At 39.1% G+C, this 19061-nt stretch overlaps 1 protein-coding gene across 5 annotated transcripts in view; it reads left to right on the plus strand.

Annotated features, from left to right (window-relative positions):
- Positions 1-19061, plus strand: part of ZNF385D (zinc finger protein 385D) — a 708505-nt gene that overhangs the window by 401790 nt on the left and 287654 nt on the right. The window lies entirely within an intron of this gene.

Consider the following 19061-nt stretch of genomic DNA (forward strand, 5'->3'; position numbering starts at 1 on the left):
ATGGTGGGACTGAAAAGGCTCCGGAAGGTCTTGGAGCAGTTAAAATCTTCGTGCGGAGTTGAGTTGTGATGGAAAACCTGCTTCAGGTTTACAAGTAAACTGGGCTGCCTGTTTCTTAGGAGAGAAACATGTTGGAGCTGGGAAGGGTTTGTGTGTGTTTTGTAACGTAGCCCTGCAACGCGGAGAGCTCGCTTGGCTGCGCGAGACCATATAACATAAAGCTACAACTTAATGCTAGGAGGAGAGAACGAATGCATAACATGAAAGGGGTAATCTCATCGTCTCCTGACTTGGAAACTAAGCTATAGTTTTAATGCAGCTGAATTATGTTCAATGATACACAACTAGAAAGAAAGCAGGGGGATCCTGGGCTGGTCAATAGCTTCCTTTTATTAAATATTAAACCAAGAATTGACTTGGAACTTCGAGAAAGCCTTTCTTGTATATTCTGCTAGGTTCAGGTCAGTTCCATGCTATTTCTAACAGCAAATTTTCTAGTGTTGAAAGCCATATGCACATCTTCCAGAGAACTTTAGTTTTGTGTAAAGCCTGCTTTATTGAGGAGGGGAAGTGTTAAACTCCGATACAACATCAGATGAGGGAAGGGAAAGTGGCAGTTCCTTTATAGTCGTTGTGTATGATATTGTCAGTTCTGTGTTTTCAAAAAGGTCCCGATGAGTTATGTAGCAGCAAAAGTGTCCTCTCCTTATGTAATAATGATTGGATTTCAGTGAACTACATTGCACTTCTTGAAGCATCCCCTTTAATACTGGTACTTAAATGTACTGCCAGGGGAGCTGTTAGGATAGATTTCTCTGTACTCTGCTTTGCAATGTTTGTGTGTTTGATCTTGGCAAGGACCTGTGATCTATGTTATGTATGGTTATACCTGCAGGTCTCAGTGACACTAGGTGCAAGTCATCTCTTCTAAAATGAATAAAATGAATCTTTTGGGATGTTTCTATATATGTGTAATAGAGATCCAAGGGCTTAACGTTTTGTTCAGCTTGACTTTACTGTTCAAAGCATTCCAGAATCTTTTACTGAATGCACTACAGTACTCAGCCATTTGGATGTACACTCTGCTTCAAGTTAAAAAAAAGTTGAAGCATCATTGTGCCACTTTATAGGGAATCTGCCTCCTAAGCAGGCTCTGCAACTAAGCCAGCAGTCAGACAGCTTTTTGGCATACTTTCTTCTGTCTGACCTTTTTGTTCAAATTGGAGAGGGAGGTGTTCCTTTTGAGTAGTAGATCATGTTGAGAACACACACCCAAAATCTTGCTTTTTTTATTTTCTCTGTCGTAGAAAGTTTCTTGTTCATATTGTCAGAAGGCTTAAGCTTATCATCTTACCTGTCCCTGCTAGGAATGGAATGATATGGACTTGCCTAGGACAGCATTAACCAGAGGAAGGGTTGAACATTTTGCATAATCCCTTTCTTTGGGAGAGCAATCATGTATAATAGGGTCACTATATTTATAAAACAGACAAATGAAAGCATGCACATATGTTTATGCAGTTTTTTTAAAAAAATTACCAAGCTAGTTCTCTGTTGAAAATAATTCTTCTGCATCTTTTGGCGGCTTTATGTCAAAGGTTGCTAACCTATGTTAAAAGTTTTACAAGAGTCAGGAAAATGTGTCCTGTAGGTAAACATTTTCTTCACTTTACTAGGCCTTACCATTAAAATGCTTCTAATTAGGATAATGTTATGGTACAGTATACCACCCACTGTGTTTCAATACTTGAAAACAGAATAGTTAGGAACCAGCCTCCTCTGCCCCCCTCCATATATTTCTATAGATTGTGTGGAAATATCTAATGACTGAAATTAGCTTCTATGTGTGTGTAGCTTCTTTCTAAAGCACTCTGTTGTCACATATGGGCCACCTATTTTTGTTAATGAATTCAATATGCATTTGATTTGATAACATTTTATTTTCTGTTCAGCAAATGTGGATTGACTTCATATCTAGAAGCCACATACAAATCGTCTAATGGTTGGATAGCATCACTTTGGTCTTCTTATGGAATTTCAGCAAAATTATTTATTCTAGTTGGATCTGTTGAGACGTGAATATAGTATTGCTTGTTTTAATGACATTTTCAGTGGGTTGGATTCAGACTACATTAGTTGAACTTAGTTACCTTGAGTTAAATGGAAGTTAAATTCATGACTGACTTACCCCATTTATTTCAATGGGACCTATGTTCAACAAACCTTGAGTGGATCCAACCCAGTATTCTGAGTTGGATGCAAAGCAGGAAAGGCTATTTTTAAATGTTACACTTATGGGCACAATTGGTCAGGATGTTGCCCTGCATAAGTCCTGTTGGATTAATGGGACATACACAAGAACACTGTGGTCATGTGCAGCTCTAACTGTTATGTAGTTCAGTATGCAAGTGTTCATCTGTCTTATATTGAGTCTATTTTCCCACCTAGCCCAGTATTGCCTACTCTGACTGGCAGCGCCTCTCCAGGGTCTTAGGCAAAGATCATTCTCACCACCGGCTATATAATCTTCTGATGTTGTTGTTTCACCTCTGTTAGTGTGGCTAGTAAATATTGCCAAGTAATATTTGTAGCATATTTTGTTTTAGATTTTTTAAAAAAATGCTATGTGCCTTTTCCTAGAGTAATTATCTGGAAAACAGAATTTGCCGTGAACCTTCTCCACAGATTAAAAAAAGACTGTGGGTGGTTGTCAATGTCATGGAGGTAATGTTATGAAGTGATAGCTGGGGACTTGCTCTAGTCCTGTGCAGCAGATTCTGATTAACACCGGGACACTGTTATGACTGACAGATGATCTGCTTCCAATAGGCCTCTAATATTTTAATAGATCTGACATGAAATCTCTACTACCATTGAGCTTTGTCTTAAGCACAGTTGATATTATAAAGTTATATAGCATTCTGGGTCATTCAGAAGTACCTGCTTTCTCGTTTAGCACTAGTGCAAAGCCTCCATTTCATTTGTGGTGATTGAGTTTGTTGAGCTTTAATGCAACTTCCTTGCATTCAGGAGATGTAGCTCAAAGGAACAGGCATTTTATGTATGTATGTATGTATGTATGTATTTATTTATTTATTACTAGTTTATTTATACCCCACCTTTTGGCCAAAGGCCCTCAATGCAGCTTACAAAAAACACAAATATAAAATACAGTATAAAAATGCATCAATAAAACAATACAAAATACAATCTGTAAAAGTTAAATAACAATACACATAGTAGCTCTTAATGGTGGCTTTATCTGTGGTACAAGTAAATGCATTTTCTGTGTTAAATTCCAGTCTCCTCAAAGCCAGCTGAATTGCATTTGCAACCAGGTCTATAGTTTCATATGTTTGTTGTTGGGAGGGGAATGTCCTGATTTTCTTGGGCATCCAGCTGTCCCGGCGAGGTGACAGAGGGCAACCCCACTGCCCCTCCGGGGACTCCAGGGGTGTCTTGCACAGAATTTTGAAGGGGTTTATGAACTATCAGTGTGTAACAGCCACGACTGTCAGTCAGAATAAATGCTTCAGTAATGTTGCAATTACATGATTGTGCATGCTATCTTAGAAAATTCTATAACCTCTGCAATGGAATAATGGCAGTGTATATAAATCACGCCATTTTGTTCTTCTAAAGAGGGTTGCTACAAGAGGAACAGCCTATCCTTGCTATGCTTCTTATGGGTTTTGCTGCAATATTGCCATGTTCAAAGAGCTTCCATTACTCTCGCTGTTAGCACTCTGTGTTTTATGGTGAAATATGTAGCAACAATGTGCTTAATCTATCAGTGCGTATCTGATTTGGGGGAGTGCACAGTCCTCTGTAAATGGAAGCAGGAGAGAAATCTGTCACATTCTTCCATGCAGTTTGGCCGTTACTAGGGCCAGTTCTCTCTTCCTGTGAGTACAATAGTGGATATGATCTTGTCAGCCTTCATATTCCTTCATTGAGTATCACTTTTTACTTCTGACATAGTTTCATGAAGGAGAGATTCATGGTGGATGATTCATGAGGGTAAAAGATGACTCCCCCCTAAATCTCAGAGGTACTTTAAAGAAAATATATATTGGAAATACGAAATAAATCCTTTGCCATTTAATGGAAACTACTTTCACTGGAAACAGTTCCAATTTGTTTAGAAGAAGCTGCAGCATGTAATGTGGAAGATTATATACAACCAAAACTTCCTCTTTCTAGTTCTGCTTATTTTTCATGTACAGAAGAATGAATCAGATCTTTATGACAGCACATTAAAAAACAAAATGCTTTCAGACACTATTTATATTGAGTTGTTCACTCTGGTATTTTACAATCAACGTGTGCAATAAAATGGTGCTGTTAATACATAATGGATGTTGATTGCGACAGAAGAATGTTTCTGAGGAGAATCAAGTTGTAGAATTATGAAATCCAAATATATCCTTTGGTGTGCTCATGTGTATTCTCAAATAGGGAATACCTAAATATGTGAACTGGGAGAAAGCATTCCATGGAAGCAGAAACATTACAAATTCCTGTTGTGTCTTCTGCTTACAAAGCGCTATGGTGTGCATAGCTATTCAGGTCATATCATGTTTATGGTTGCAGGAATTTTATGAAAATTATGGTGGGTTTATTTAAGATAAGTTACGTGCTTTTGATAATGGGCACTCCCAATAAACCTCTTTGCGGGTGGCATAATTGCTCAGATATGTAAATCAACGGTTTCCTGCTTAGTGACAGAAGATATACTCACAGGCTTCTAACTGAAATATTTATTCAAAGGAAACATGATAATGAAGATGTGTATTTTGCCTAAGGAAATCTCTTACTGCTATTAGTATTACTAATGATATACAAATACCAATATAATATTTATATTGCAATTTTCCTTAGGGATGAAAGCTCTTCACATATATTATTTCATTAAATCTTACACCAGCCTTTGTAAGGTAGGCCAGTATTATTATTTCCATCCTACTGTTGTTATTCTGAGGTTGACGAAATAATGGCTTCCTTAAGGTGAACAGAAATTTAAACTCAGGATTTCAAGGCACATAGATCACAATGTTGACCATTATTTTGCAGTAGGATTATGGGATGGATATTGACTATATGTTATGGATAGTACTGTGTATTAAAACTGAGTAATATTTGGCTTACACTTCTATTTTGTGTGTGTCCAATTCATATATTATCTGTGATAAACTTAGTAGTTCTTCCTCATTCATTTTAATAATCCTATAATTGTCACAGAGTTTTTTAAAAAATCCATAATCGTATCTTTCCTTTCAACAAAATACCGTGAGGGAGGTCATGTCCCAAATTTGCTTAGGTGTTTGACCTTGAGAAGAAAAATATTTGCATTTTCTAAGAGACCGTGCAATGTTCTTCATATTCAAAAAGGACTGTATTGCCTTGATTTTTAAGAAATGAACTATTACATATCATTTACTGCAAATATTAGTGTTGCAACTGAATTTCACAGGTGAATGACAGCCTTAAGAGGAGAATATACCCTAAGAGGTGGTACAGAAATATCAAAGCCCTAAAGTCCTTAAATCAAATTGCTAGGGCTGAGTATGAAAAGATGCTTCACTCTGTTGTCTCATTAACCTCATTAAATAGAAGGGCAGTAGAGTGTGGGTCAGTCTGTTCTGAACACAATGATTGGCCTAGCAAATGTTTGAAACTTCAGTCTGCAACTGTATAAAATTACTCTGGAGATGTGCAATGTTGCAGAAAGACTCCTGTTTCCTGTGTCATTTGGGACTGCTTTCCCCACTTTGACTGCCCTCTGATTATCATTTGGGTATGTCAGAAGCAGGTTTTTCCTCCTGCCCCCAACTAATTCATCCTATATATTCTAGTATACTACACACACTGATCCGAATTTAAGGTAAGTCTGCAGCAGGGGACTTCACCTGTGCTCTTATGCATCCATGGATCTCCATTAAATTTTGTCAACTCAGATAGTTTTAGTAAACTGTTCCAGGGCAGTAATGGGCAAATGGACTGCCTTCAAGTCGATTCCGACTTATGGCAACCCTATGAATAGGGGTTTCATGGTAAGTGGTATTCAGAGGGGGTTTACCATTGCCTTCCTCTGAGGCTGAGAGGCAGTGACTGGCCCAGGGTTACCCAGTGAGCTTCATGGCTGTGTGGGGATTCGAATCCTGGTCTCCCAGGTCATAGTCCAACACCTTAACCACTACACCACACTGGCAAAGAGAACTGAATTCAGGCTTCTCAAGCTGGTCAAAACCCTAGCTTGGTGAGCCCTCACCACTTCAAGACCTGATGTGGACTTAAGTCTTGACCTATGTAGAAGCACTCTGTGCTGAATGTAGCAACCTAGCCTTAGGATTCACACACATGACACCTGCTGGTGTGCATGATTCCTAATCTGGCACAACTTGAATTTGCAGAAGTCTGCTAACATGCAAATCTGATCTAGAAAGGTATGCACCCTCCTAACCTTTTCCCAAAGACTTTCACTTGGTATCTCCACAGAATCCTCATAGTGTTAACTGTATGTATGTATGTAGGTATGTAGTATTATTATGTTGATGACAATGATGATGATGATGATTTGATTTATATCCTGCCCTTCCTCCCAGCAGAAGCCCATTTAGTTAGTTAGTATATTTATATCCCACTTTTCCTCCAAGGAGCTCAAGGTGGCATACAAACATGGTTCTCCCCCTCCCAATTTCATCCTCACAATGACCCTGTGAGGTAGGTAAGTCTGAGAGACAGTGACTGACCCAATGTCACCTGGTGAGCTTCATGACCAAGTGAGGATTTAAGCCCTGGTCTCTCAGGTCCCAGTCCGATACTCTGACCACTACATCACACTCATGTTCACCACACTCATATCTCATGTTCAAAAAATCATTTTGCAGTGTGGCATTTCAAAGAGGGGTTCTAAGGGAAATAACATGCGCACACAGTTACTATTATCTATTCTCATGAGGGGGTATGTAAGGTGACCGTTATATGATGGTTTTATTTACTTTACTTGTAAATCACTTTGATTATATTGATATAGTGAGATACATTTTTGAGTGGAACAAAACATACCCTTCATAAATTCTGCAGAAATTGTTTATGGTTTTGTGGTGCATCTGTCATGGAATTTGTGATAAGGGTCTCCATATATATTTACTGAAGTTGAGAAAGAAAAGTATTTTTTTCTGGAATATATCTGCTACCCTAGATTTCCCCAGATGTGCCCTTATTGATTTCCTTGAACTTTATTTATGTATCATTTCCCATGAAACATTCCAACATGATGTAACAATAAATAATAAGCATATATAAAAACATTTTAAATTAATCATTTTATTATGATTACCTTTATTTGTTGCTTTTTACAAAAATGTCTCAAAATGACATAAAAGAGTATTTAAAATACCAAACTACCTATCAAACATTTAAAGACCAGATACATAAAGATAAAAAAAACCAGACATACATGAAGGCAACATGTTGAGAGGAGTACTATGGCTTTGAATCCTTCTGTCCTTCCATGTCTATGCCTCTCTGTGCTATGCTCGTCTGCTGAGTTGGTGAGACTCATTTAACATCGAGATGAAATTAAGCCTTCCGTGTCATCGGCCCAGTTCTCTGGAATGCTCTGCCAACAAAGGTTGAGCAGGCACTTTTTGTATTAACTTTGAAGTGCCTACTGAAAACCCTTCTCTTTCACCAGGCTTATGCAGGCAATTAAGAACATGCTTTTTTCTCAACAAGTGACCATCATTTTTATTGTATTTTTAATGTTTTTATTTAAAATTCTATGGTGATGGTGGTTGTTGTTGTTTTAAACATGTTGTAAACCACTTTGATGTTTTTAACGAAATAGCAGTATGCAAATATTTTTATAAATAAATAAAATAATGCCTTTCTCCTGCATGGCTTTGTCTACAACATTGGTTTGAGTCTGGAGCAACTGGCAGCAGGATGCAAACAGAGAAGAGAACTGGAAGTAGAAAGCAGGTTAGGATTAGATTCCAAAGGGCATGGATTGGTTCCCTAGCATAGCAGACATGGCTGCTAGAAGAGTCCTGCTGAACTCTCAGTGGTCAGGCCTACCAGCTGCCTGAGTTCTATTCCTAGCAGAGTTGATGGAACCCTGAATTGAAGCCTTGTGCTATGGCATCATGGGATGGTCTCTAGGAGCACTTTCTGTCTTCTGTGAAAGGAGGGCTCTAACATGTTTGGCATGTTGGCAGAGCTTTTTGCTTGAAGGGTGTCAGTCTTGGTGCCTCTTTTGACAAGTCTTTCCCCTCGGGACAGCCCATGGTTATTGCTTTCCAACATGGACATCCAGAGGGGAGAGGGGTTATGGTTCCCAGGATGAACCCATAAACTCCAGATTCCTAGCTTTTTTTTAAGACAGTAGGTTTCTAGCATTTGTAGAACCTGAGATATGAGTCAAAATATACAGTCACTCTTCTCATTTTTTTGTGTGAGAAACTACCCTGCTCCCTGCTTTCAGTGTTTTAATTTGCCCCACCCTTGGAAAATACCTGCAAACATCCATATCCTCCAGTTTAACCTTGCGTGGGCTTGGGAAATGTGGAGACTGTGGAAAAGCCTTTCTAATTTAGGACTGCCACATTTAGATTCTAGGCTTTCTTGGCATGATCTTTAAGAATAATCTCTAGGCATGATCGAGATTACTCTACTTGTGTGCCCATCTATGAGAGCAGTTAGGCCTGGCAGGCCCGTGACATGGGAGAGGGTGGCCTGATCAGGCAGAACCCATCTCTACAAAGACCTATATTTTTTCCTATGATATTTTGGGAATAATTTTAAAGGGGCTACTGATGTGATTTTTTAAAAAATCTGATTTAAACTACTTATCAAACATTTAAAGACCAGATACATAGAATCAACATGTTTCTGGTCCTTAAATGCCAATCAGCATGAAAGGAGGTGAGTCAGTCACTGAGAAGACTCTTCTCAGTAGTTAACACACAGCCTCTCCTTTCAGTTTGGACGTCTGTTGTAGCGGAGTATGGACGCATGAGATGACAGGGAGAGCAAGGGAGATGAGGGAAAGTGGAAAAGGGGATGTAGCTGTGAGGGGGTGTGGCATGACTACCATGAAGGGACCCTTCCTGGTAAAGGGTGGGTGAGAAATGTAAATAACAACAACACAGAGAAGAAGGGAAGCTGGGAGTGAAGATGTGGCTGTTAATAGAGGGAGAAATCTGGAAAGAAAAGTAATCATTCAATGAAGGAAAATTTTCCCTGCCAGAGCTCAGACAGATGGGAGCATTGTGAGTATGAGAACTAGGATGAGTGGGAGTGAGGTGTAGTATGAGAGGAGAAGAACAAGGAATTTCCTGTGCTGGAACATTTTTCTTTCTGGCCTGCCCCATTCACCCCAGAGCATCCCTTCATTCCTGCCTCCCTTATGATCTACAATCCTTATTTACGTTGGGAGGGAACAGTTGGATCATTTTTACAGGTTTATTATCCACTAATTTCTGTAAAATAAAAGAAAAGTAACCATGTCATGTTAAGACAATTTTGCCCTGTTATATTCCATATTTTTATTTGAAATTAAATGTTTTTTTGTTTGATGCTGCTGCCTTCAGTAACTAGTTTCCAGGTTATGTTGTCATGGAAGTGTCCACAGGATATGATAAAATTTAATTTGCAATGATTACGATTTCTGCCTTTTCTACATCAGTGTATAGATGATTTCCTTCATTTGTCCAAATATTGTCCATTATGGAGAACACACAAACCATTCTGAAGTATTTTCCTTGAAAAGCAGCATAATTGAAAACGAATGAATGGACAAAATGTAGCTATTGCTAGCAGACACTGACATTATCAACAGCAGAACTTTGTAAAGAATTGCAACTGATTCAGACCCACATTTAAATTATAGCTGCTTCTGAAAACTTTCACATGAAGTTTCTGCCATAACTATTATGGAACACACTATTTTTTTTTTAAAAAGCAAATTGAATGCAACAGGTGTTGAAAAACATTTGTTCCACTTTCATAAATGCCAACAGCAGAACACAGGAAGTTGTTGTGTATGTCAGACCATTAATCCATCTACCTCAGTATAAACTAACAGGCAGCAGCTCTCTAGGATTTTAGACAGGAATCTTTCCCATCCCTACCTGGAAATACCAGGGATTGAACCTAGGACCTTTTGTATATATCTATATTGCCTGCTATGAGATCCTTCAGAATCTGAATCAGAGAAGCTTGCAAGGACAATTACAAGTGATGGCATTCAACAAATAACTTGAAGTAGCAATATTTTACAGTGCAGGTCAGCTGTGGGAAAATGGTGCTCTTCCTTCATATGGTTCTGTTGTGGAATTTTTTCCTTAATGGAATCCTTTTCCAGGAAACAACACTGAGGCAGGTTGAAGCGTACAGCTGTTTATTATACTTACAATTGCAAGGAGCCCCGCCCAGCATGTGCTAGGGCGGGAGACTGCCTTCTTCCCCAAATTGCAGGTCTTTTATAGGTTTTTACATTGTACAGTCATGTGTCCCAAGGTACCCAATAAGGGGCTTTACCTGTTTCCCGCTCCCACCTGGCTCCGTGATTCGTCAGGTAATTCTCCATTAAGAGGAAGTATGAATGCATGTACTCATCTATTGTCTGCCCCATCCTGTCGCAACATCTGTCCCCTTCCACCTTATTTACATACAAACACGAGTGACCCCCGAGAGTGGAATTTTCCACTTCAGTTCTTTATCTTTAAACCAGTCTTTGACTGGACTATCTTCCAAACAGAGGACTCCTTCAAATGGAGAACTGCCTTCTGCAAAACAGGACACATGGCCACTCTATAGAATGCCCTTTCATGGGGGGGGGGATGGACCCAATTGTCCATAAAGCATAAATTAGCTTTTTTAAAAAAAGGATTAAACAATGTATAGAGGATAAGTCAATCAGAGGTCATTAGCCATGACCATATAACTTAATGCCAGATGCTGGAGACAGGCAATGGTTGTGTGTCCATTACCATCATGAGTTCCTTACTGGAGACTGGCTGGTCACTACTGGAAACACACAACACTGGGCTGGATGGACCCTTGGTCTGATCCAATAGCTTTCCTTATGTTCTTAAGCTGCAGCTGGCCCTGGAGAAGATACAGATATGCTTGGAAAGGGAGTGGATTGATTTGGGCACTGTTTGTTTTCTCCGCTCCCCTCTATATTTAACTTACCCCAGGGTTTTTGCAGGCATGATCCATCTTTGCATCTTTGGCCACAGACCTAGGCTCTCCAGTGGAACAGTGTCAGTACAAGCCCTTGGGCAAGGCAAGTGACAGCAGAAAGGGCCCAGCGAGAACCAAACACTACCCTGACCAGCTACTTTTTTCTGCATCCATAAGTAGATGGGAGCAGCATGAATAACATGAAACAAGCCTCACTGGGGGTTAATCAAGTAACAGTACAGGAGAGCTGTGGGGAGGGAGGTATTTGCCCTAGCCAATCGGCTCCTAAAGGTTTGAGCATCTAGACCTGGCCACTTCAATTCCTGTTTTGTCTGAGTCAAAAATGGACAGGTGTCCGTGCACCTGTACAAGTTCCATGTGCCTCAGAACTGAGCTGTCTAAGAATTGTGTCACAGGAAACTCCACTGGTCTGTTTTTTTAAAAAATTGTCTAGTAGAACTGATGTACACATGCATGTTTATCACTCAATGAGATCAAACAATTATTTGCAGTTGTAAAATGCAGATTAAATACCAGAGATAGACCTTTCATATTAACTGAACTTAAGAGAGACGTTGCTCACAGATTTGGTCATGGGATATTAAGTGCTCTGACATCAAATGATGATGACATTATGAGATGTACATATGCCTGTGTGCAATATTTGTGTTTACCTTTTATGAAATCTTTGTGCTCCCAGTCCTTGTCACTTGGAAAGTTTCCCTCCATAGAAGAACATTATGAAACTGTCACTGTCTCATTGTCTCTTTCCAAACCACTTCATTTGATTAATCCTCTCTGACTCCATTTGCTGATTGCAGCTATATTCCCGTGGAGCCCTGAAATGCCCTGAGACGGTTTTACTGGGAAGGTGGGGAACCTCAGAAAGTCCTGAAGGACAAATCTGACCCTTGGGACTCTCCTGAGGCTGCACCCTGCACCAGTCCGGCTCCATGCTTTCCTTGAGTGTTTTTGCCTGGCTGGAATGTATCCTTGAACGCATATAATGCCTCTTGATTGGCTGGCTGGCAGGGATCTATGAATTCGCATAGAAAAAGGGAAACAGTAGAAGTTAAAGTTTACATTTTGCTTTGCATGCTTTTGTCTCTCACCCTGCCCACCACATGTGGCCCCCTGAAAGGATGGCCAGAAGAAAATGTGGCCCTCGGGCTGAAAAAAGTTTCCTCACCGCTGTAGTAGAGCACCATTTCTAGATTTCAAAAGAACATTTGAGAAACTCAGGTTAAAAGAGGTCTTTTTTTTTTAATGGAATATATATTCCAAGATCAATAGTGCAGAGAACAATTTTTAAATGCCTGTTTTACAATATAATTTTATTAGCTGCCTTGAACACTTTCCACCCTCAAAACTAAATTCTAAGCATTTTCAATAGTCTTATGTAGAATTGTGTCAATTTCAGTTGATGTGTTTGTGGAAAATGGTATTATTCATTGTGACTTAATAGGGTGGGAATGTGGATCTTGGCTATCAAGTGCAATTTGAACAACTCTTTGGTTATGTTTACACCCTAAAGTCCTTTAGTTTTTAATAGTAATTCACATCAGCTGCAATACTGAAAATGCCTTGTGGTATCTGTTAGCAGTACATATAAAGCTAGCTGATATTTTAGCAGAGCTCTTTAGAAGCCAAATACTTTGCTTCTTTTTAAACATTATATCGCATCTTTTTCACTCCCTCTCTCTGTCTCTCTCTCTCTCTCTCTCTCTCTCTCTCTGTCTCTCTCTCTCTTTCTGGGGAGAAACCTTTCTCATTTTCAATAAGCAATCAGAGCACAAATGTTTTGTTTCCAATTCTTGACCTTGCTTACTATTGAGTGCAGTAAGTCATGAGGACGGGAGATGATAATGCTGGAGATGATAATGCTTGTGTTTTCCAATACTGTTACCCATCCTTATGGTAAGGATCAATATTTTTAAAAGCAGAGCTTTGACAAGATCTTCAGTTGTAAATGCACAAGGAAAATTAGCAAGCTGCTTACCTTGGCACAGTGTTCAAGATCACTGCTTTTTTTTTTTTCTAAGCCAAGTCATCATTCAGCTCACATCCGAGGCACTATTGTCTTTACAAGCCAGTGTTTACCAAATGGGTTTTTGTTTGCCAACCATTGCCTGTGGAAGCCACTCTGGTCACTTCCTGTCAAGTAGGGATAGGTTTGCTGCCTAGTTCCAATCCACTTGTATTCCGATAGTCCATCATTCGATCCCTATCTGCTCTTTTTTTTGTTCCCGCTTGCTTTGGCACTTGCGGATTCGATCCGCTGTGGAGGTTTTTTGGTGATTCGATCCACAAGGCGGGGGGGGGGTTGATGGGGAATTTTTTAAAACTTAAATGCCTATGTAAATGATCATGGTGTTCCACATGGTTTTTTTTTTTCCTATTTACATATCAGTGAGGCAGATAATCGCCTTTGAGGCTATCTCTTGCCTCAGGCTAACTGATGTGCTGCTTAATGATTCCCCTGCCTTTCGCTGTTCCCTATTCTTGAATTAGTTTGTCAGCAGAACTGCAGCAGCATCACCACCACCACTAGTACCACCTTGTATTTTTATTTGCACACACCCACGCCCACACACACATAGCACAGAGAGAGAGAGACAGCCCCTGATGAACTGAGGACAGCAGCAATAAAATCAGAGCGGGGCAGGTTGGGTTGTGTAGGTCAATCTCTCTCAGAATGCTCTAAAAACATGAAATTGCAGTATGATTTGACAATTAACACTGATGACATATGTAGCCTAGGGCAGGGCAGGCAGCAATTTTTTTTTTGCATTATATGGCAATAATAACACATTTTTCATAATATTCACTAATAGGCAAAAAACCTTGTGGTTTAAGAATGTACCTATAGCCCACAGATATTTGTATCCAACTTTAAAAATCAGGGAAATTGGGCAGCTACAGTGAATGCACCAGGGGAGCAGGAGACCTGACCTCCTCTCTGAGATACTGTACTGCCCTACACATTTGTCAAAATGCAAACACAATTTGGGTTGGTCTTTCACAGTCCAATCCACTTGCTGTGTAGCTTGGAAGAATTTGGTAACATGTGCCTCTGAGCATATGGTGAGTGGTAGCAACACCTGCCATCTCCAAAGATGGTGAATGACATTTTTGTATGTTTGTTGGTGTTCTTCTTACTTTGCTTCTTTCCTGTGTTACTAATGTTTCTACGCAGAATCTAAACTAGAAAATTTTATTTCCCTCATTATTCATCCTGGAAATCTGTGTCAAATTTATTTTTATTAATTTCAATGCCTTTTTATTGGTCAATGTCATATGATGGTGAAGACAGCCTTTTGTATTTCAAATTGTTGGTTATGTTCTATTTCTATTTTGAGTGCATTAACAGTTGAATCTGAAACTGCAGTTTGATGTAAAATCAGACTGATTACAATATGTTGCTACTTCAGCAATGACTCTAGCTGTTAGAAAAAAGAGGATGCATGTTTTCAGCCTGCTGTGTTTGAACCACTTCATTTACGGCAAGGTGGGCATGGTCAATTAAAAACATAGAGCGCACCTAGAATTTTGCTAGAATATATTTCACCTCCCACTGTTTTATCTTGTGCAAATTGAGACACTCTTGAGGTCCACTGGAGACTATTCTGCAGAATAGTCAGTGCTATTATTCCACAATTATGTTTGGAGTTTTTTTAGTGTAAATTTTGCAGAGTGTTGCTGTACTTCACATATTCAAAGAAATAGAAACAAAAGAAAACGATTTCCTATAGGAAGCTTCACTAAAATTGCAAAGTAAATCAGACATATTTAAAGTGACCATCTGAACTATATCAACTGTCTTGTTGCTTCCTCCCTGCTAAAACAAGATCAGCATAGCACATGTCTTCTTTCTATTATTTGGGCTGATTGCAGGTGTTGCCACCACTCCCCATATGCTCAGAGGCACATGTTACCAAATCCCTACTTTCAAGAGGATGCTGGGAGTATTTAGAGATCTCTTAACACCCCTTCCATTTTCTTCATCATCTAAAGTTTGTATTGTGTTAAAATTAGAAGAAATTTCATACATCAGGGCAGAGTTAACTTAAAAGTGCCACTCTGGAACTGTCTGGAGAACACTATTTGTTTGAGGGCAAAATGGCACAATGCAAGATGAAATGTTGGGATGACGGAATATAAGACAGATGTAAGTTGAGGCAGTGTTTTCTGCATAAACTGAGACACCCCCATAACTTTCCTCAGGCATATCAAAGGAGTCTGGGAAACACTGTGTAAGGTGCCAGCTAGGCTAGAGTCTTACTGATAGCTTTTGGCCTGGCCAGTAAGTTGTCTGCTTCTATCAGAGCCAACTTATTCAATAAAGTCTTTTAAACAAATTCACAGTATTTCTTTAAAATATGGGAACTTTTCCCACACCTCACTCTTCTTCCATGTGAGAGCTGGGCTGGCTGGCTGAAATGAATTGTTGCTATGGCAGTGTAACATAGATCTTTGTTTTTAAAAAATGTGTTGACTAGCAAGGGTTCTATGCTGTATTATTATAAGCAGTTGTTATAAACTGGTATTTAATGGAGGATTGCCTGGTTGACATGCCCTTTTTGTCTTTCAAATATTTCAAGCTCCTAAAAAATTGAGGTTCAAAGCAGGTGCCTAGTCTGGCTATTAGTAAGTCCAACTGCAACTCTATAGGATGTGAGGGCAGCATATGGGTGCGGTGCAAAGAGAGTATAAAACTGGAAACTAGAGATGAGGAAAAACTCAGTGACTGTTAGTTTTCCATGTTTCCATCTTGGATATCCTTACTTTTCCAAACAACATCTGTGCATGTTTGAAACCAACAAGAACCATGAAAGAGCAATTGTACCAATGGATGTACATTATAAGAGAGAACTGATACATGCATGTTTATATTTTGCATGTGCAAATGCATGTGAAATATCAATGGTTTGTTACTCCACAATTTACATTTTCAGCACTAACTGTACATTATCCAGTTCCCACAAAAAGGCTGTAAACAAGCTGCAAAACTGACAAGCTTCATATATCCTTCCCAAATATCAGTCCTGGTAGACTAGTGCAGATGATCTGACTATCCTGGTAGATTATCCCCATTGGAAATCAAACCAGAAACGTTTTCATTTATTTAGCACAGCCACTTTATACTTTTTCTAAAAAAAATGAACTGTTTTGGGTATTCGTGTCCTGATCTAGGCTTGCTTCTCTGGCTTAAGTCATATGGTCGGTGAAATAAATTAATTGTATGCCAGAAAAGCTAATTCCTGCAGCTAAGATACCTTGCAAGAAGATCGTATTGAAATGCTGAAAATCTCTCTCTCTCTCTCTCTCTGTATGTGTGTGTGTGTGCATGCGTGTGGTTTAGGAGCACCTGGATCTTCAAGCTTGGCCATTATTAAATGAATATATCAAAACTGGTGTTTGGCCATGTAAAGGCTAAACACATTGTGTGTGTGTATTGTGTGAAAACTCAGCTAACAGGCATTGTGTGTAAACTCATCTAGAATGCAACTCATTCACTGGGATGACTTCTGCTTGCAGGACCAATAACGTCACCAAACAGGCTATTGAGAGCTTGCTTTATATATTATAGTGAGACATTGTTTTAAGACATTTTATTGGATTTAAGATTTGGAGCCATTTGGGTTGGGGTTTGGACCTCTCCAATTGGAAAATCACTGAGGGGTTTGTCTTTAACATCTCTGCTGCTTCAATGCAGTGCAATTGGCTTCAATTAATGTTATCCCATCCCAGTTCCCAGGAAGTCTAATCTCTGAAAGGAGTGTTCTTCATATTAATTTTGGGAATCTGTGCTGTAAGAGAGGTATATTCTTGCTATCTCAGATGACTATTTAAAAAGATTATGAAAATAATATACAACTCCTTACAGTTCTCTGAAGTGTCTGATCCTTTTAACATCTGTAGGTCATCACTTGAGAGCCAACGTGGCATAGTGGTTTGAGTGTTGGACTACGACCTGGGCAGTCCATTTCATTTTTTTCAGGTCATCACTTGATGTAGCATTAATGTTTGAATGCACCATTAGATGAATCACTAAGAAATGGTTGGCTGTTGTTAAATAGGCTAGAGAAGAAAAGACCAAGACTTACTTCTATGATCTTAGATTAAACCATACAGGTTCATGAGCTGGCTCTTCAACCTTTCCCTGATTATTTCCCCTTTTCTATGGGTTCAAAATCACTTGTCAACCATTCATGAAACTTCACCTATTGTGTAAAATGCTCAGTGTTAACCAATACACATAATTAGTGGGATTATTGATGAGATGTGAACCTTACCTTGCTTTTGTTAGTGTATCAGCAGTATTTTGCATGTAGCGTTTAGCTTACAAAAATCTATTCTGTTTTCTTAGCGCTGCTGATACTTGGCCAGGGATATTGCTATTTGCTTTCCTTCTGCTGGTTTTGAAGATGTGTATGCTAATGTACTTAAACACCACAGACACTTGAATACCTTTTTTATGAACTTAAATAGGGTACACAGAGGAAAATGCTGATTTTTCTACACATGCTAGCAACAGATTTTGCATAGCAACACTCAACAGCTGTGTGCGTTGCATATCTCAGTGTGGTTCAAAGTATAATTTAGTTGTCAAAAGAATATAATAAAGAAATGGTAACACTCCCTGTTTGATGTTTGTCTTTGTCTAAGTAGGAAATCTGCAGATGTTGTCCAAGTATACATAGTAGCAAATTAGCAAAACCTGTACAAAGGTTGTGTCATCAGTCATTGGTTCAGAAGTATAGATCTGGGTCAGTACCATTCAACAGTAGGTTTTTTTTTTTTTTTGGCATGAGATACATTTGGTCTTTGGAATGTGATGAGAGCACTTACATTCCCAAGAGCTGACTTGTACCTGAATTTCATTTTATGTTTGGAATGTGGTGAGTGCTAGCCCTTGATGCAAAATGTTGATACAAGCTGTGCAAACTTCATTGGTATTTGATTTCAGTTATTTGTGAAAATACTACTCATATATTAGTTTAGTCTCCTCTACATGTGCTGAATTTTAGGTTAAAATAAATTAGGTGACCTTTATTTGTCATTTATTTGAGAAATGGCTATATTGCAGTCCATTGCTGCCAGTCCCAGGGTGTGTTACAAACAGATAATATAACTTAAAGATACAATTAAACAGGAGCAGATAAAAATACATCAATTAAAAATATAACCTATAAATACATGCTAAAGCCATCTGCATAGGCTGTACCATCTCTCCACATAAATAACTAGCATCATATAAATGCCTGGGTAAACAGGTACATTTTAAGTTGGCACTGAAAACACAGTGGGTGCCAACAATATCTCAGAGGGGATGATAGTCTATAAATGGGCCCCCACTACAGAGGAGCCTCTTTCCCACATCACTGTGCAGTGTACCACACCTGGTAGCAGGATACTGGCAATGGCCTCCTCTGAAGATCTTAATACCTGGGCAAATGGATGTTGCTTTATTGCTTCTTTGTACTTGCTTGCCTGTGTATATTTGCAAGTTCACCATCATCATCAATCTTTATTTACAGTCAACTGACCACAAATATAAAACATAATGCTGGGAGTTATATAATAAGATTACTTAGTAACACAGGGTACAACGAGCAACAAACTGAATTATATAAACAACTCCAGTTATTTAATTACTGTTGACAATCATTCAGGGTCTATCTGCACATTTTGTTAATAATCATAGAACTGTAGAGTTGGAAGGGGCCTATAAGACCATTGAGTCCAACCCCCTGTTCAATGCAGGAATCCAAATTAATGCATATCTGACAGGTGGCTATCCAGCTGCCTGTTGAATGCCACCAGTGTTGGAGAGCCCACCACCTCCCTAGGCAATTGGTTCCACT

This window comes from Rhineura floridana, chromosome 10 (genome assembly GCF_030035675.1).
Source record: "Rhineura floridana isolate rRhiFlo1 chromosome 10, rRhiFlo1.hap2, whole genome shotgun sequence".
NCBI lineage: Eukaryota > Metazoa > Chordata > Lepidosauria > Squamata > Rhineuridae > Rhineura > Rhineura floridana.